Here is a 16,417-nt window from a genome sequence, read left to right on the forward strand (position 1 = left end):
CTCCTACTCAAAAAAAAAAAAAAAGAAAGAAAAATAGAATGCAACCAACACCTTGGAAACCTCCCCACATTCTCTTCTACATACTACCCCGTACTCAGAGAGTACTACTTCTAACAGCACAGATTAGTTTTTTTCTGCTTCTGTACCTTGGAATCATATAGAACGTACTCTTTTGTGTCTACCTTTTTTTGATAAGCATTGCATTCATCATGTGTAGTTTTTGAAAGTCTACTCTAAAATACTATTGTTTAGTCACAATATTTAATATTTTTCAAATAACAGTAAAAAAGAGTGTGAATTTATGTACATGTAAAAATGGGAGCCTGGCTGGGCACGGTGGCTCACACCTGTAATCTCAGCACTTTGGGAGGTAGAGGCAAGAGGATTGCCTGAGCCTAGGAGTTTGAGACCAGCCTGGGCAACTTGGCAAGAACTCGTCTCTACAATAAATAAAAAATTAGCTGTGCTGGGTACAGTGGCTCAAGCCTGTAATCCCAGCACTTTGGGAGGCTGAGGCAAGAGGATTGCCTGAACCCAGGGGTTAGAGTCCAGCATGGGCAACTTGGTGAGACCTCGTCTCTACAATAAATAAAAAAAATCAGCTGTGTGGTGGTGTGCACCTGTAGTTCCAGCTACTTGGATTGCTGAGATGGCAGCATCATCTGAGCCCAGTGGGTCAAGTCTGCGGTGACCATGAGCCTGCCACTGCATTCCAGCCCAGGCAACAAAATGACACTGCAACTAAAAACAAAAAAAAATTAGCTGGGTGTGGTAGCATGCGCCTGTGGTTCCAGCTACTTGGAAGGCTGAGGCGGAAGGATCTCCTGAGCCCAGTGGGTTGAGGCTGTGGTGGCCATGAGTGTGTCACTGCACTCCAGGCTGGGCAACAGAGTGAGACTCCAACTCAAAAAAAAAAAGGGGGAGGGGGGAGCCTAAGTAAAGAAAGATCGAAAACATTTCTGTATATGACTAAGAGTAGAAAAGATAATAAAAGGTTTGCAAGGACTCTACAGCAATAATATTTTTGTTAGCTATATATACTGGCAGGCAGTATAATACACTGTTCAGGATTTAGGTCTTGGTGTTAAAGTGGCTGGATTAAAACTGTTGCTCAGCCAGGTACGTTGGCTCACACCTACAGACTCAGCACCTTGGGAGGCTGATCTGGAAGGATCACTTGAGCCCAGCAGGTCAAGGCAGCGGTGGCTGTAAGCATGCCACTGCACTCCAGCATGGGCTGCAGAGTGAGATTCCAACTCAAAAAATAAATAAATAAAACTATGGCTCAATTCCTTACTGTGTGATCCTGATTAAGTTAATCTCTGCATTTCAGTGTCTGCCTATAGAATGAGAATAATGATAGTGCTTACTTCATAGTATAATTGGATGAAAAATGGAAATGAATATATATCAAGTAACAATGCTTTTTGCACTTAATAAGCACTGAAAAATTATTAGTTATTGTTTTTAAAAAAATGTTTCATTTGGGGGCTTTAAGATATATAAGATGCAAAATTTGTACTGTCATTTTTATCATGCAGGAAGTGATTTTCCTTTGAGTAGAAAATGCAGCTCCTTCAATTCTTTTTGTTTGTTTAATGGCTCTTCTGTCCCTCCCTAGAGATCCTGAATGGGGAGGGGCAGAGATGAAGTTCAAACTAGTCACCTTCTCTTCATTAGCTTTGATAGGAAGGTGGGGGAAGGATAAAGTTAAAAGGCCAAATTGAGGTTTTCATTTATCAATGGATTTCAGTTAGTACCATATTCAATTCTTCATTGCCATGGATCCCTAACAATTGGCTATTGTCCTCTTGCTGGTAAGTCTTGTCTATTTTTAATCTCCCCGCTCTGTTCAAATCTCTCTGCTGAAAGTAATAAAAGATTTAGATTTAGACAGCGACTTAGCATTTGGAATGAGACAGAGGCTATATATAGACACGTCAATGAAATAGGTTAGCTTGGGATCTAGTTCTCTGAGAGTGTCGGAATCAAAGGCACACACAGGCATGCTTACAGGGGCCTCTCACAGGTGTGTGCATGTATGTTTCTGCATATTCTAACATAATTCATGTATGGAACATATACAAGTATATTACTGAGGACAGATTCTGAGAGAAGCCTGCTATATTTCTGAATGGTGGAATGATCTATGTGGACCGGATCGGTATCCTTCCCCTGACAATTCTTACAGGATAAATCAGCATAAAACATTACTCTCAAATAGTTACCTCCAGTCTATAAGATAGTGGCACAACTTACATACTGAGTATGTGATATTGCTGACAATACTCCAGCACACCACCAGACCTGGAGAACTTGTCAGGATGAAGGGATCACAGTGATATTCAATCTGCCAAACACTGAGGTCAGCTTGCCAAGTGGTTTGCTAAGAAGTCAGGCTACCATTCATAGTCTGAAATGTCATCACCTACCATTTATAGCTGCTAAAATTCCAACCTATTCTTCAAGGCCAGAGTAAATGCTTCCTTTCTTATGAAACCATCCCTGATCACCTTAGTGATCTTCCTCCTCTGAATTCCCAGAACACTTTCTGACCCTCACACAAAACTGATCACACATGGCCTTGCACTGAGTTTGTTGGGTGCCTGTTTTGTTTCTCTATTAGATTGTGACCTCTTCATAGACAAAATACATCTCTGTATGCCTGGAGGAACCTAATATGATAATTGCAGTGTCCCTCATATTTCAACAAATGTACATTCCTGGTTACTCCCCTCTGGGTACCAACTACTCTATCAGTGTTCCTGTTCTGTGGTACCCAGAATCATAAGCCTTGGGGATAAGGTGTTTGTTTAAGGAAATGTTGTAGAAATGAATACCCCTGAATATCTTATGATACACAATAGTTGAAAAGTTGGACATTAACAGACCTGTCAAGATCTTGGGACAGTTTTGCTGTTATTTCAGATTCCCAGTGATAAGAGAATATGAACAATTTGATACATTTCAGTAAACTAGTTTAAATATGAGATCGCCGATGACCTTCTACAGGCATGCCCAAGCTTGAGATTCTAGATTATATATAGCCAGAGCATTCCAGGATTCAGTAAGTTCCTGGCCTGGAACAAAGACTAAATTTCAAGATTGAAAGGACCCTAAGAGTTCGTTTGCCAATTACTTAGCCTTCTTAAACCATCTTGGACAGACCTTTGTTCCTTTCCTCTTTGTCTTTTCTTATTGACTTCCTAAAGACAATACTTCACAGCACCTAACAAATTGATTTGTATCATAATACATCCTGCACTTAAAATAAGTTTTTTGGTCTTAGACAAATGAAGTAAATATTTTCTTAGTTGGTAAAGTTAAAACAGTGACCTTAAGTTACTAAACTCATGTATGTTTCTATTTCCTGGATAGAGCTCCTTTCAAATATCTGGTCGTATTTTCTTTTCTTTTCTTTTTTTTTTTTTTTTTTTGAGTTGGAGTCTCACTCTGTCACCCAGCCTGGAGAGCAGTGGCTGCTCCCGGCCACTGCAGCCTCGACCTGCTGGGCTTCGGCAGTCCTTCCGCCTCAGCCTTCCGAGTAGCCGGAATTACAGGTGCGCACTACCACACCCAGCTAATTTTTGATTTATTGTAGAGATGAGGTCTCACCAAGTTGCCCAGGCGCGTCTCAAACCTGCAGTCTCAGGCAATCCACTCACCTCAGCCTCCCAAAGGCGCGAGATTACAGGCTGAGCCACCGAGCCCGGCTCTGATCGTATTTTCTAAGATTTCCATTTTCTCATGGGTCCTTGAACATTAAATACACATGGTTGGAAACTTAGCACATAACCAAAAATGGCAGAAAATTGCTTATCACGCTTAAATTCAAGGTAGTCTATATTTCTTTGTCAATTATAATCCTTGTTTACCAATACATAAGAACAATCTTAAAGGTGGGACATGGCTAATCCTCTCAAGTAAATTCTGCCCCCTTGTGGATTAAAACAGCAAGCTGGGGGTGGGGATACAACATCAGTAAGTGTACCTGATCTCAAACCAGGCAAAGTGGGGACTAAAGGGAGGCCCAAAACTTTGTGCTACGTCACCTGTATCCCTAATCCTGAATTGCACCCCACATCTTTAAAATAAAATATATAAAAAAAAAAACAAGTGATAGGAAAGACATGCTACATGTTTGCATGGGCCAGTTCCTTTCAAAAGAGCCTTTCAACAATTTTTTTTAAGTTTTCTTTTTTTTGAGTCGGCCCCTGCAGCCTCCACCTGCTGAACTCAGGTTATCTTTCTCAGCCTTCCAAGTAGCTGGAACTACAGGCATACACTACCATGCCTGGCTGATTTTTTTGATTTATTGTAAAGATGAGGCCTTGCCAAGTTGCCCAGGCTGGTCTCAAACCCATGTGCTCAGGCAATCCTCTCGCCTTGACCTCCCAAAATGGAGCCACCATACCCAGGCTCTTTAAAGTTTTCAAACAAAGTTTGTTAGAGAGAGAAGAGAGAAAAGAAAGGGAGACATGCAGAAGCTGGCATGGGTGATAGAAACTACCCCTTCAACAATCTTTTTTTGAGTCAGAATCTCACTGTTGCCCAGGCTGGAGGGCAGTGGCACACTCATGGACCCCACAGCCTCGACCTCCTGGGCTCAGGTGATCCTTCCACCTCAGCCTTCCAAGTAACTGGAAACACAGATGCACGCCACCACACCCAAATAATTTTTTATTTTTATTTTTTTTATTTTTTGAGTTGGAGTCTCACTCTGTCGCCCAGACTGGAGTGCAGTGGCACAGTCCTGGCCACCGCAGCCTCAACCTGCTGGACTCCGGCGATCCTTCCGCCTCAGCCTTCCAAGTAGCTGGAACTACAGGCGCGCACTACCACGCCCGGCTAATGTTTGATTTATTGTAGAGATGAGGTCTTGCCAAGTTGCCCAGGCGGGTCTCGAACCCGCGGGCTCAGGCAATCCACTCACCTCAGCCTCCCAAAGTGCTGGGATTATAGGCTGAGCCACCAAGCCCGGCTCTATTTTTAATTAATTAATTAATTATAGTGACAAGGTCTCACCAAGTTGCCCAAGCTGGTCTCAAACCCATGGGCTCAGGCAATCCTCTTCCCTTTGCCTCCTCCCAAAGTGCTGGGATTACAGGCGTGAGCCACCATGCCCAGCACCTTCAACAATCTTTAAAACTCATGTTAACCATGGAACAAAACTAGACTCTTTGCATAAATTGTGTAAGAGCTTGCTGATGGTGACAAAATACACTGGCAGATAATAGTATACATTTGTATTTCATTTATTTACTTTGTATGCTTTTTAAAATTTCTATTTTTTGTAGAGTTGGGGGTCTATGTTGCCCAAACTGGTCTCAAACTCCTGGCCTCAAGTGTCCCCCTCACCTCAGCCTTCTAGAGTGCTGAGATTACAGGGGTGAGCCACCATATCTTGCTCCATTTGTATTTTATACTTTGCATCACATTCAACTAGGCCAATACCCTGAGTATTTAGTACTTATTTCATAGAATAGTACAGTTAGGAAAGACTTTAAATACTGGATTCAATATCTACATAGCCCAGGCACAGTGGCTTATACCTGTAATCCCAGCATTTTGGGAGATAGAAGCAAGAGTATTGCCTGAGCCCAGGGGTTCAAGACCAGCCTGGGCAACTTGGCTACTTGTCTCTACAGTAAATCAAAGAATTAGCCAGGCATGGTGGCACATGCCTCTAGTTTCAGCTACTTAAAAGGTTGAGGCAGAAGGATCCCCTGAGCCCAGCAGGAAAACACTGTAGCAGCCACGAGCATGCCACTGCATTCCAGCCTAGATGACAGTGTGAGACTCTGACTCAAAAAACAAAACAAAACCCATCCACATATAAGAATTCCTTTACAGCCCCTGACACACCCTCTCTTGAATGACTCTAGTAATGGAAAACTCACTAAACAATAGAGCTTATTCTCCTATCAGACAGGACTAACTGCTACAAAGTCTGTCAACATATTAAGCTCAAATGGCAGAAGTCTTTGTAAGAAAGTCACATAATTTTAGAACTGAAAAAAAGTATTAGAGCTCTCCCAATCTGTCATTTTATTTTTGAATATATTATGGCACCTGGACCTAACTCTGCCCAATGGAACAAAATCCAATAAGCCTTTGACTTGTTTTTGTAGCCTTTTAAATGTTGGGAGGTAGCTACCATGCTGCTCCTTAGGCTTCCGTCCTTCTAACCTATTCACCTTTAACTGCATTAACTGTTCCTCATATGACATGTTTTTAGACTCCATCATTTCCTGGTCACAACCCTCTGAATGCCAACTTTTTTTGTCAATGGCATCCTCAGTTTTCAGCATCTAGAACTGAACACAGTTGTTCTGGTGTGCTAGTTTGGCTGGTACAAAGTACAATGGACCTGTTACTCCCTGTGTTTGGAACATCAAACCTCTTCAGGCAGTCATATCATATTAGTGGTAAGTATGGATCTTGTAGTTCCCCCAGGTCCTCCAGGTATTTCCCACCCTGTTTGTGTCTAGCTGTGACTTTTAACATTTGTCTCTATTAAATTTCTTTTTGCTTTTGGCTCAGAATCCCAGCTAGCAAGATAATGATATATCTCAAATCTGTCCAATCAGATTTGCTCTGCTTCCTAGCTCTGTGCAATCTACATTTACAAACATGATATCTATGTTTCCAACCTCCCCATTTTAAGGTAAAGACAATGACATTTGGTATGGGAAATAAAAGGAATAAAAATTGGAGGTGGGCTACCCATCAGCCTGTGGCCTCAGCTCTGTGGTCTGCAGTTTTCTTTGAAAGCTGAAAACATTTGCTCACTGTGTTGTCTTGGGGTTCACAAGAGATAATGCATTTAAATGAGCGAGTTAATTGTTCTTTGTTAAACTAATGTAGGGCATCATTAATGATCAGTTTTTGAAGGATTTGAGGGAGAAGAGACTGTTATCATCTTTGTATTCCCAGCACCATCCATGCAAATTTTTTAAAATTTTAATTTAATTATATATATTTTACAGACAGGGTCTTGCTCTGTTGCCCAGGTTTGAGTACAGTGGCTCTATCATAGCTCACTGCAGCTGCCAACTCCTGGCTGGGCTCAAGTGATCCTCCCTGCCTCAACCTCCTGAGTAGGTAGTACTACAAGTATGTGCCACCACAATCAGATAATTTAAAACATTTTTTTAGGGGGGGCATACCTCATCAACAAAGGTAACTGCATAATGAAAATCTGTATACCTAACCCTGAATTGTTCCCCACATCTTTAAAATCAAAAATTAAAAACAAAAACATTTTTTGTAAGGACATAACCTTGCTATGTTGCCTAGGCTAGTCTTGAACTTCTAGGCTCAAGTGATTCTCCCATCTCAGCCTTCCAAAGCACTGGGATTACAGGTGTGAACTTCCACGCTAGGCCTCACTGCAATTTTTTAATGTGGATAAATAAGTGCAAAGTACATACTGAGGAAGTTACCATTTTTAATCAGCCTGTGTTTAATCTGAAAACTTCTCCAAATGTCTTGTATCAGTGCCAGACTCTCGATTTTCCTTCTTTTCCTCCTCTCTTCCTCTCCCTCCTCCTCCCACTTTCTTCTTCTTCCCATTCCCTAACTGAAGCTTTCCTTCCCCCTTCCCTTCCCTTTCTCTTCTACCCCTTTCCTCCCTCCTTTTCCTCTAAACCCACAGACAGGGAAGGGGTGGAAGCTCAATATTTGGCCCTTCTGAGCAAAGCCCACAGTTCAGACCTTGGTCCTTGTACCCACACTATTCAAGGGCTCCAGGAACAGATAACCCATGGGGGGGGGGGAATAACTAGGCACCATACTGATTCCCAGATGTCTGAAATTTCACTGACAGCTTTCAAGCTTCATTTATTTAAGCTATAGGCTTCCTTTAAGTATCAAATATATGTTTATATTTGAAAAGACATTGAAACTATCAGGCATTTAGCGGCTCATAGTAAATGTGGTTTTCCTTTTCTGAAGACCCTCACAGAGGGAGCTAGCTGGACAGATTCTGTGGTTGGGCTGGGTGTGGGGTAGGGAAAGCAAATAGAAAAGCAATTTCACTGGTTCACAGTGACAGAGCTTGAGAAAGGCTCACCGGGAAGCACAGGTGCTCCCTTTCACCTGGAATGCTTCTGCCTCCCTCAACTCTGTGTAGTACAACCACATCAATCTTTCCAAAACTAACTCCATCCCACTTACTCACTGGAGTCTTCCTTAATTGCTCTTGTCAGGAATGATCTTCAATTCAATATTATTAATTTTTGTAGGCATGCTAGTGTTGTGGTCGAGGGAAGAACATCCTTATTTTTAGGAGATGTGTACTGAAACATTAAGTAACTTACTTAACTTACTTTCAACTGATGCAGCAATAAATACATTAAAGAGAGAGAGAGAGCAAATATGGCCAGATACTAACAGTTATCAAGCAAAATGACCTCCAAACTCTTAACAATCTTGGTTTACTGGTGTGTTTTCTGGTTTTCTCTGTCTTTCAAAATGCAGCATGTACAACTAGTAATAATAATTACCATTTGTTGAGTGTGTACTTCATACCATTTGCCAGTGCTAGACACTTTACATGCATCATATATAACACAGATAACAACATTTTAAGATCGATTATTTTATTTTCTTTTTACAGAGAAGAAAATGGTTCAGAGCAGTCATGGCATTAGCCACTTACAGCCACTACTTAAATCCAGGCCTATCTGACTCCAAGACTCATGTTCTTTCTATTGCAACATGCTGTCTCCTGAATTGCACAATGTTCCAGAAACAGTCTGGAAGGCACACAAACACATACATACACTCCATACAGAGTTATATATACAGTTGGGCCAAAGAAAAATTTCTCCTTCACCCTCTGGTCACTGAAGATCACCATCTAGGCAGATTAGTAGAAGAAAAGGCATACACATTTTTTTTAACTTTTAATTTTTTTATTTTAAAGATGTGGGGTACAAGTCAGGGTTAGGTATATAAATGCTCATTATGCAGGTGCCCTTGTTGATGAGATGTGTCCTCTCCTTCCCCAGGCAGACTCCCACTACTGCCAATCCACTTCCCCACCCCTCTCCTGTCAGTTTCCTGCTACTGCCAATCTTTTCCTTATAGTATTACGATAATTCTTCAAGGTCCTCTAATGAGTAAGAACATGGGATACTCAGTTCTTTGTTTTTGTGAAAGATTACTCAGTGTTATAGGCTCCAAGTCCATCCAGGTTGCTGTGAAGTTCATGATTTTGTTATTCTTTATGGCTGCGTAATATTCCATTGTGTATATGTACCACATTTTTTTAATCCAGTCCTCTTTTGATGGGCAGCACGGTTGTTTCCATGTTCTTGCTACTGTGAACAATGCTGTGATAAATATGTGTGTGCAGGTATCTTTTTTATAGAGTGATCTGAGTTCTTACGAGTATATTCCCAGTAGGGGGATTGTGGGGTCGTATGGAAGGTCAATTTTTAGATCTTTTAGGAATCACCACACTGTTTTCCACATGAACAAAGACCCAAAGATACAGGGAAAATTGCTGTTTTTATGCTTAGGTTCTACTTGTATAGTACCTTTATGCTTAGGTATTTCTACTTGTGTGCACAGTCAAATAGAAATATGATTAGACAAGAAGGGTTTGATCTAATGCTAATAAACTGAGTGGAGAAACCCAGACAGGCCTGTCTAGATTCTTCTTGGCATCTCTGAGCATGCATTTATCCCTTTTGGGTATGGGCAGTGTCCTTTCTGGAATGGGGTCTTCTGACCTACAAACAAGGTAGGTCAAATCATTTCTTTATGTCCAGTTTTTATGCAAAACGGTGGTAGCTGGGTGTAGAGAAGCTGCAGGTGTAGAAAGTTTGACAATAATTTTAGGATTTATGGATGACTTTGGGAAAAAGTCGTTCTGGTTTCTATGACCCACCTTAGGGAAGAAGGATTCTTGTTTCTACGGCTAGCCTGGGGAGAATGGGACTGAGAGACAGAAGGGCAGAAAAAGGTCATAGAAAATTTTTGCTTCTGGAACTTTCATTTTTGAGCATTGTTTTCTGAGTCCTATCTATCATCTATCTATCTATCTATCTATCTATCTATCTATCTATCTCTCTATCTATCTATCTGGAGGCTCTTGGAGTCACTTCTCTTAAGCCTCAGTTTCTTGAGCTCCAAAATTAGGTTGACTAAAAACTTTCTAAAGTATCATTTTTGTTTTTTTTTTTTTACTGACACTTGATAATTTTGATTTTCTTGACGCTTTCTTGAATATTCTATGTAAAGCAAAACACAAGAAAACTCTTTTCCTATTCAGGTAAGAGAACGGTTGACTATCCCAAGTCTATTGAGAAAAGTGCAATTGCCAAGTAGAAGGAGGTGGTTCCATGCCTCAGCTGCCAGTGGTGGGTGCTCTGCTATACATTAAACAGTGTGCATGGCATGGCTCCTACGCCTGGATCAGTAACCTACTAACTTTTTTGCTACTTACGAACTGCATGCCTATACAGCCTGGTAAACAACTCAATTCCAAAACGAAGGAACCTGCCTGTTTCTGACCTCTGTAGCAAGCACTGTGGCTTCACCTAGATGGGGCCTTGGGAAACACTGGGTGCCTGTGCTGGTGAAGGCAGTGCTGGAGGGAATGATCTTGGGGAGAATAAGCATGTAGACCTAGGGGTAACTTGTGTCCTGTAGGTTTTTGATAAGTATTTGAGAAGTGGAAAATTATCTGTTAGAGAGATAAGAGAGAAATATATTTTTAAATGCAGCATCCTAGTTTCTTTTAAAAATTACACTTCCTCATCTCTTTGAAGGATGTCTTAAAGGCTCGGGAGAATCTTTAATAAAATACAAATACAAAAACCTTCAACTAATCCTAACTGAATATAGTCAGCAGTCATCTGAGAAAAAGCCTCCTCTTCCAGCAAAGATGAGCAGCGAAAGAGACCTAACATTTTAGAGGGAGACTCCTGTGTGTCTTACCAAGCTAGGTGCTTTACCTTAGTGTCTTAATTCCCACTTTGCAGATAAAAACACTGAGGTACAGAGAGAATAATTCTCTCAAGCTCCCAAAGGTTCTTTGTTATATGCCTGAATGCATGCAAAAGCCCCATTTGGTTACCACTCAGGCATACTGTATGTGCACAAGCAGGCAGTCCTTACCACTGCTGCCACCCAGCACCTCTTCCCACAGTTAAATGCCGCAACAAAATCTCAGTGGAGACTATGCCTGTACTTGTAGTTCTGCCACTAATTAGCTTTGTGACTTGACATTTCAATTCTCTAGGCTGCGATTTCCTTGTAAGCTAAACTGATGATCTCTAAGGTCTTTCTTGACAAAGTAAATCCTTCAATGCCCACAAAATCCAAGGCTAGCCACAGGATGGTTAAATTGCCCCTTCTTTCTCACCCACCAGATGGCAGATACATGCTCAGCAGCCTCATGAACAGCCAAATCTTAAAGACAGAGCCCAGGCCCCTGTCACTTAAGTGGGTGAAAATAAAAAATACAGAAGAACCTTAGAAATATGCAGGAATCCTGGGGGCCTCCTATAGTCTAGAGACCTGAGATTCAAGAAAGCCTAGAGGCTCATGTGCTCCGATCTTGTGGCCCCTGCCTTGATGGAGCTATTTGTATTCACTGAGGGCTCCTTCCTGCACTGCTGTATTTAATTCTGAATATGGTATAAATAGAACTTGGCGCTTTGTCAAAGCACACCACCCACCACTATGTTCCAGTCCTTTTGGGACATCAACAAAATCTGAGCCTTTGATTCCCTCTAGTGGCTTAAATCAGCAACTTTCATAACTGATTCTTTACATTTATTACTGAATGCTTAGGTATAGTTTTGCCTGGAGTGTAGGGCACTGGTTTCATTTGACCATTTGTGTGTCCAGTCAAAAGTGATTAGGGGAAGAAGCCAAAGTTCCTTCCTACAAGCTGAGCTTAGAACAGTGCAAACTGGTAGATTTTCCACTGCTCTATAGCTGCTTTATAGAGATTCAGGGAGGATGGGTTATTATACGGGTTATTTCTGTCATTATTTGAGTTGTAGGACCTTGGGCCAACTCTTTTACCCTGGGCCTCTCAGCTTGCTCATTGGTGAAATAAGTGCATAGGTTAGAGTCAAATCAATTTAACAAATATCAATGAACACTTCAAGTGTGTGAGATCCTGGGCTGAATGCTACGGGAAGGCAGTGGTGACTGGTACTTAATATCAAGGAACTTACAGGCTAATGGGAGAACCAGACACCATAGAGGCTGCATAAAATAGGGCACGGCTGGGCACGGTGGCTCATGCCTATAATCCCAACACTTTGGGAGGCCAAGGTGAGAGGACTGCCTGAGCTCCTGGGATCAAGACCAGCCTGAGCAACTTGGCGAGACCTCATCTCTACAATAAATCAAAAAATTAGCCAGCCATGGTGGCACGCACCTGTAGTTCCAGCTACTTGGAAGGCTGAGGCAGAAGGATCACCTGAGTCCAGCAGGTTGAGGTTATGGTGGCTGTGAACGTGCCACTGCACTCTAGCCTGGGCAACAGAGTGAGACTCCAACTCAAAACAAAACAAAAAAAAACAGGGCACAGGCAGCATAACATGAGTGTCAGAGCATGAGCTTTGAAGTGAGTCAGGCCTGCAGCAAGCCTGATCTCTTCCTAGCTGTGTGACCTTGGGCAAGTTAACTAACTACCTCTTTAAGTTTCATCTGTGAATCTGGATGGTCATCTTTACATTATAGGGTTGAGTGCTCTGTGTAGAGCCAAATCATAGGAAGTGCTCACTAAATGGTGGCCACTATTATTGTAGTTTCAAGTTCTAAAGAGAAATAATAGAAGCCTTCTTGAGAATGTCATAAGACCCTAAAAGGGCATAACGCCTCTGAGGCCCAGCAGATTCCTGAGGTCTTCTTCCTTTGCCACTGTGCCTGGCAACCCACCTGCCACTTCTCTTATGGTGGATGCCTCTGAGGGGTCCTCCCCTCAGTCTCAGCCAAAGCAGCCTTGCTATAGAATGAAAGAGTCCCCCCTGCTCCCTTCTTTCCCATTTCATTTCCTTGAAGGCAAAAATACAGATCCTTTTCCTTCCCCCAAATTTGCTGCTAATCAGTTTTGGGAAATGAACAGGGAATGAGATAGGTCATGTATGTGTTTATATTAGCCATGATCCTTGGTCATAAAACCCTTCTGAAGTGGCTGAGTGAGTTCTCTTTAGGAGAGAGAACTTCACACAAGCCCTGGCACTTGGGGTTGTTCAAGTCTGGAGGTTGTATGATTCTATTTCATTGTGAAAGGCTTGAAAGAGGTCAATTTTCACACTGAGCTTCTTTATCACTATGTAAGGAGAGAAAGGAGGATCTAGAACTAAAGCACACCTTGAATGTCAGGCACATTATACCTAGAATCCAGATGATGAGTTTTTTGTTTGTCTTTTTTTGAGTTGGAGTTTCACTCTGTCACCTAGGCTGGAGTGCAGTGGCATGCTCATAGCCACCACATACTCAACCTGCTGGACTCAGGTGATCCTTCTGCCTCAGCCTTCCAAGTAGCTGGAACTACAGGTATGCACCACCACGCCCAGCTAATTTTTTGGTTTATTGTAGAGACAGGTCTGGCCATGTTGCCCAGGCTGGTCTCAAACCCCTGGGCTCAGGTAATCCTCTAGCCTCTGCCTCCCAAAGTGCTGGGATTACAGGTGTGAGCCATATGCCTGGTACCCATTTATATTTTATCATATCAATTCATCAGGCATCAATACTGTAGATTTAATAGTCAACAATGTGCAGGGTGGGGTGGCACACACCTATAATCCCAGCACTTTGGGAGGCTGAGGCAAGATGACTGCCTGAGTCTATGGGCTCAAGACCAGTCTGGGCAACTTGGCTAGACCTCATCTCTACAATAAATTTAAAAAAAAATTAGCTGGGCATGGTAGCGTGCGCCTGTAGTTCTAGCTACTTGAAGGCTGAGGTGGAAGGATCGCTGGAGCCCAGCAGGTCGAGGCTGCGGTGGCCGGGAGCTGCCACTGTACTCCAGTCTGGGCGACAGAGTGAGATTCCAACTCAAAAATAAAAAAATTTTTAAAAAATTAGCCGGATGTGGGGGGCAGGCCTGTGATTCCAGCTACTTGGAAGGCTGAGGTGGAAGGATCACCTGAGCCCAGCAAGTCAAGGCTGCCGTAGCTGTGAGCGTGCCACTGCACTCTAGCCTAGGTGACAGAGTGAGGCTCCAACTCAAAAAAAAAAGAAAAACAAATAGTCAATAATGTCAGAGCTTTGGCCAAGTACTAAAGGAAAGAAGGTGGGCATGTAGTCTCTTAGTTCAGACTGCTATAACAAACTACTGTACACTGGGTGACTTAAACAGCAGACATCTATTTCTCACAATTCTAGAACCTGGAAAGACCGAGATAAAGGTGCCAGCAGATTCTGTGTCTGATGAGGACCCTGGTTCATAGACACCATCATCTCTCTGTATCCTTATATAGCTGGGGTCTTTTTTATAAGGACATTATACCTTTCATGAGGGTAGAGCTCTCCCAAAGGCTGTACCTCCTAATACCATCACATTAGGGATTAGGATTTCAACATATGAATTTTGTGGAGACATAAATATTAAGTCTATAGCAGAGTCTAAAGTTTCTAACAGGACACCATTCCTGGCAAAAGATGAAAGTCAGAGGTAAACAAAGCCAACAGTGGAACTGAACTCCAACTGGCCAAAGGCATATCAGATGGATAGAGAGAAAGGATCCAACTGGGGTAACTTGAAATTTTTTCTCTTTGGATCAAAAGGGCTATTTCATATTTTGAAATCATGTGACATAAAACTGCAGAGATTGAAAAATGAATGTGTGTCTCTAAGGGAAGAAAGAACTCCCCATAAAAGCCACTTCCTGGAGGTATTTCTACACTTATGAAGAGATCTGGGAGGGTAACGAAGGGTCTACGGAGTGAGCCAGCATTGGAGCCTGTTCTGAGGAGGATGCCAACCCCTTCCTTCCTTTTTCCCACATACAGTGTTTTTGTGGAATGACCAAGGAAAATTCAGGGCCCAGGCACAACTAATAGAACAGAAGTATTCCAAGAGATTTATTTAGAGGCACAAGAGAAACAAAAATGAAAAAATAAAGCAAAGCTGTGCTGCAGCTTCCTCTAACATAACAACTGAAGGTGGACACTATTTGAGGAGCTGTGTGAACATCAGCAGTGGAAAGGGAGGCGTTGTGGGGAAAGAACACAGGGCTGCCTGTTGAGTAGTCCTGCCTGGGTATCATAACAGACTTAAATCCAGACTCAGTGCCTATCTTCCCCTCCTCACCCTAAAATAAAGCACACTGTGCTACTGACTTCCCTGTCACAGCTCACCATCCTATCAGTCCTACAAGCTTGAAAACACTCTGCTTTTGAACACTTTTTATTTCTTCTTTTAGATCCAGTAGGTTGCTGTGTTCTACAGTGTTGACGTCTATATTATCTGTCCTTTGTTTTTTGTTTTTACCACCTTCATCACTGTCCTGGAATGGTCTCTCTCATCTGGAAAAATTTAACAGCTTTTCATAAATACATGTCTCAGTATTTCTCATTTCTGTGCATTTATACACAGCTCCCAAAGTATCTCTTTCTTAAGCAAAGAATTATGTCACTGTGCCCATTACGTCAGGCAAGGCCTTTTATCACATGAACTACCTCACTTTTCTAGCCTGATTTGTTACTACTTTCCCACATTTATTCTTCACACCAGCCAAGCTGAATGATTTATTAACATTTGCTGAATATTCCCCACTCTCTCATCCTGTGCCTCTGTCATCTCCCTACCCCACATTTCAAAACCTTTCCTCATCCTCTATTTCTATCTACATAAATTCCATTTACCGAAGCCCATATTAAATAACACCATCTCAATAATAAGACCAGTTGCTTTTTATTCATAGCTATACTAAGTACTAAACACTATACTAGATGATTTGTATATAGTATTTCTAATCTTCACAAAACCCTTGAAAGATTTAAGTCTTTTCTGAGACCATTAATTAATTGCCTATAATTTCTTTTCCCTAAATATGCACAATCCTTTGATCATGAGTAATTTCCCATTATACTACACTATTTGTGTAGTTGTCTTTTCATCTCCTTAAATACATGCTATTGGCCAGCAACAATTGTTGTTGGATTTAAAGAAATTCATTTAAATAATTAAATAATTTTCATCTCTAAGATTTTTTCCAGCTTCAAATGACTCTAGAACTCCAAGAATATGAGTTGCTGGGCAACTTAGTGCATAGTTTCCAAGAGTATCATACTCTTGGAAGCCTCTATCGATAGGAGAGAGAAAGATCAAGACAAAGTTGTTTACCTGAGCAATTTCATTGTTCATAGAAACCCAGTAAGGAAGGAAAAACAGGCACTACTAAGATATTATTGGCGCGGGGGGGGGGGGGGGGGGGGG

General features: G+C 41.9%; 1 protein-coding gene across 1 annotated transcript in view; it reads left to right on the forward strand.

Annotated features, from left to right (window-relative positions):
- Nucleotides 1-16,417, forward strand: part of CLMP (CXADR like membrane protein) — a 112,251-nt gene that overhangs the window by 72,443 nt on the left and 23,391 nt on the right. The window lies entirely within an intron of this gene.

This window comes from Carlito syrichta, unplaced genomic scaffold (assembly GCF_000164805.1).
Source record: "Carlito syrichta isolate Samal-C Ts95f unplaced genomic scaffold, Tarsius_syrichta-2.0.1 Scaffold315753, whole genome shotgun sequence".
NCBI classification, from domain to species: Eukaryota; Metazoa; Chordata; class Mammalia; order Primates; family Tarsiidae; genus Carlito; species Carlito syrichta.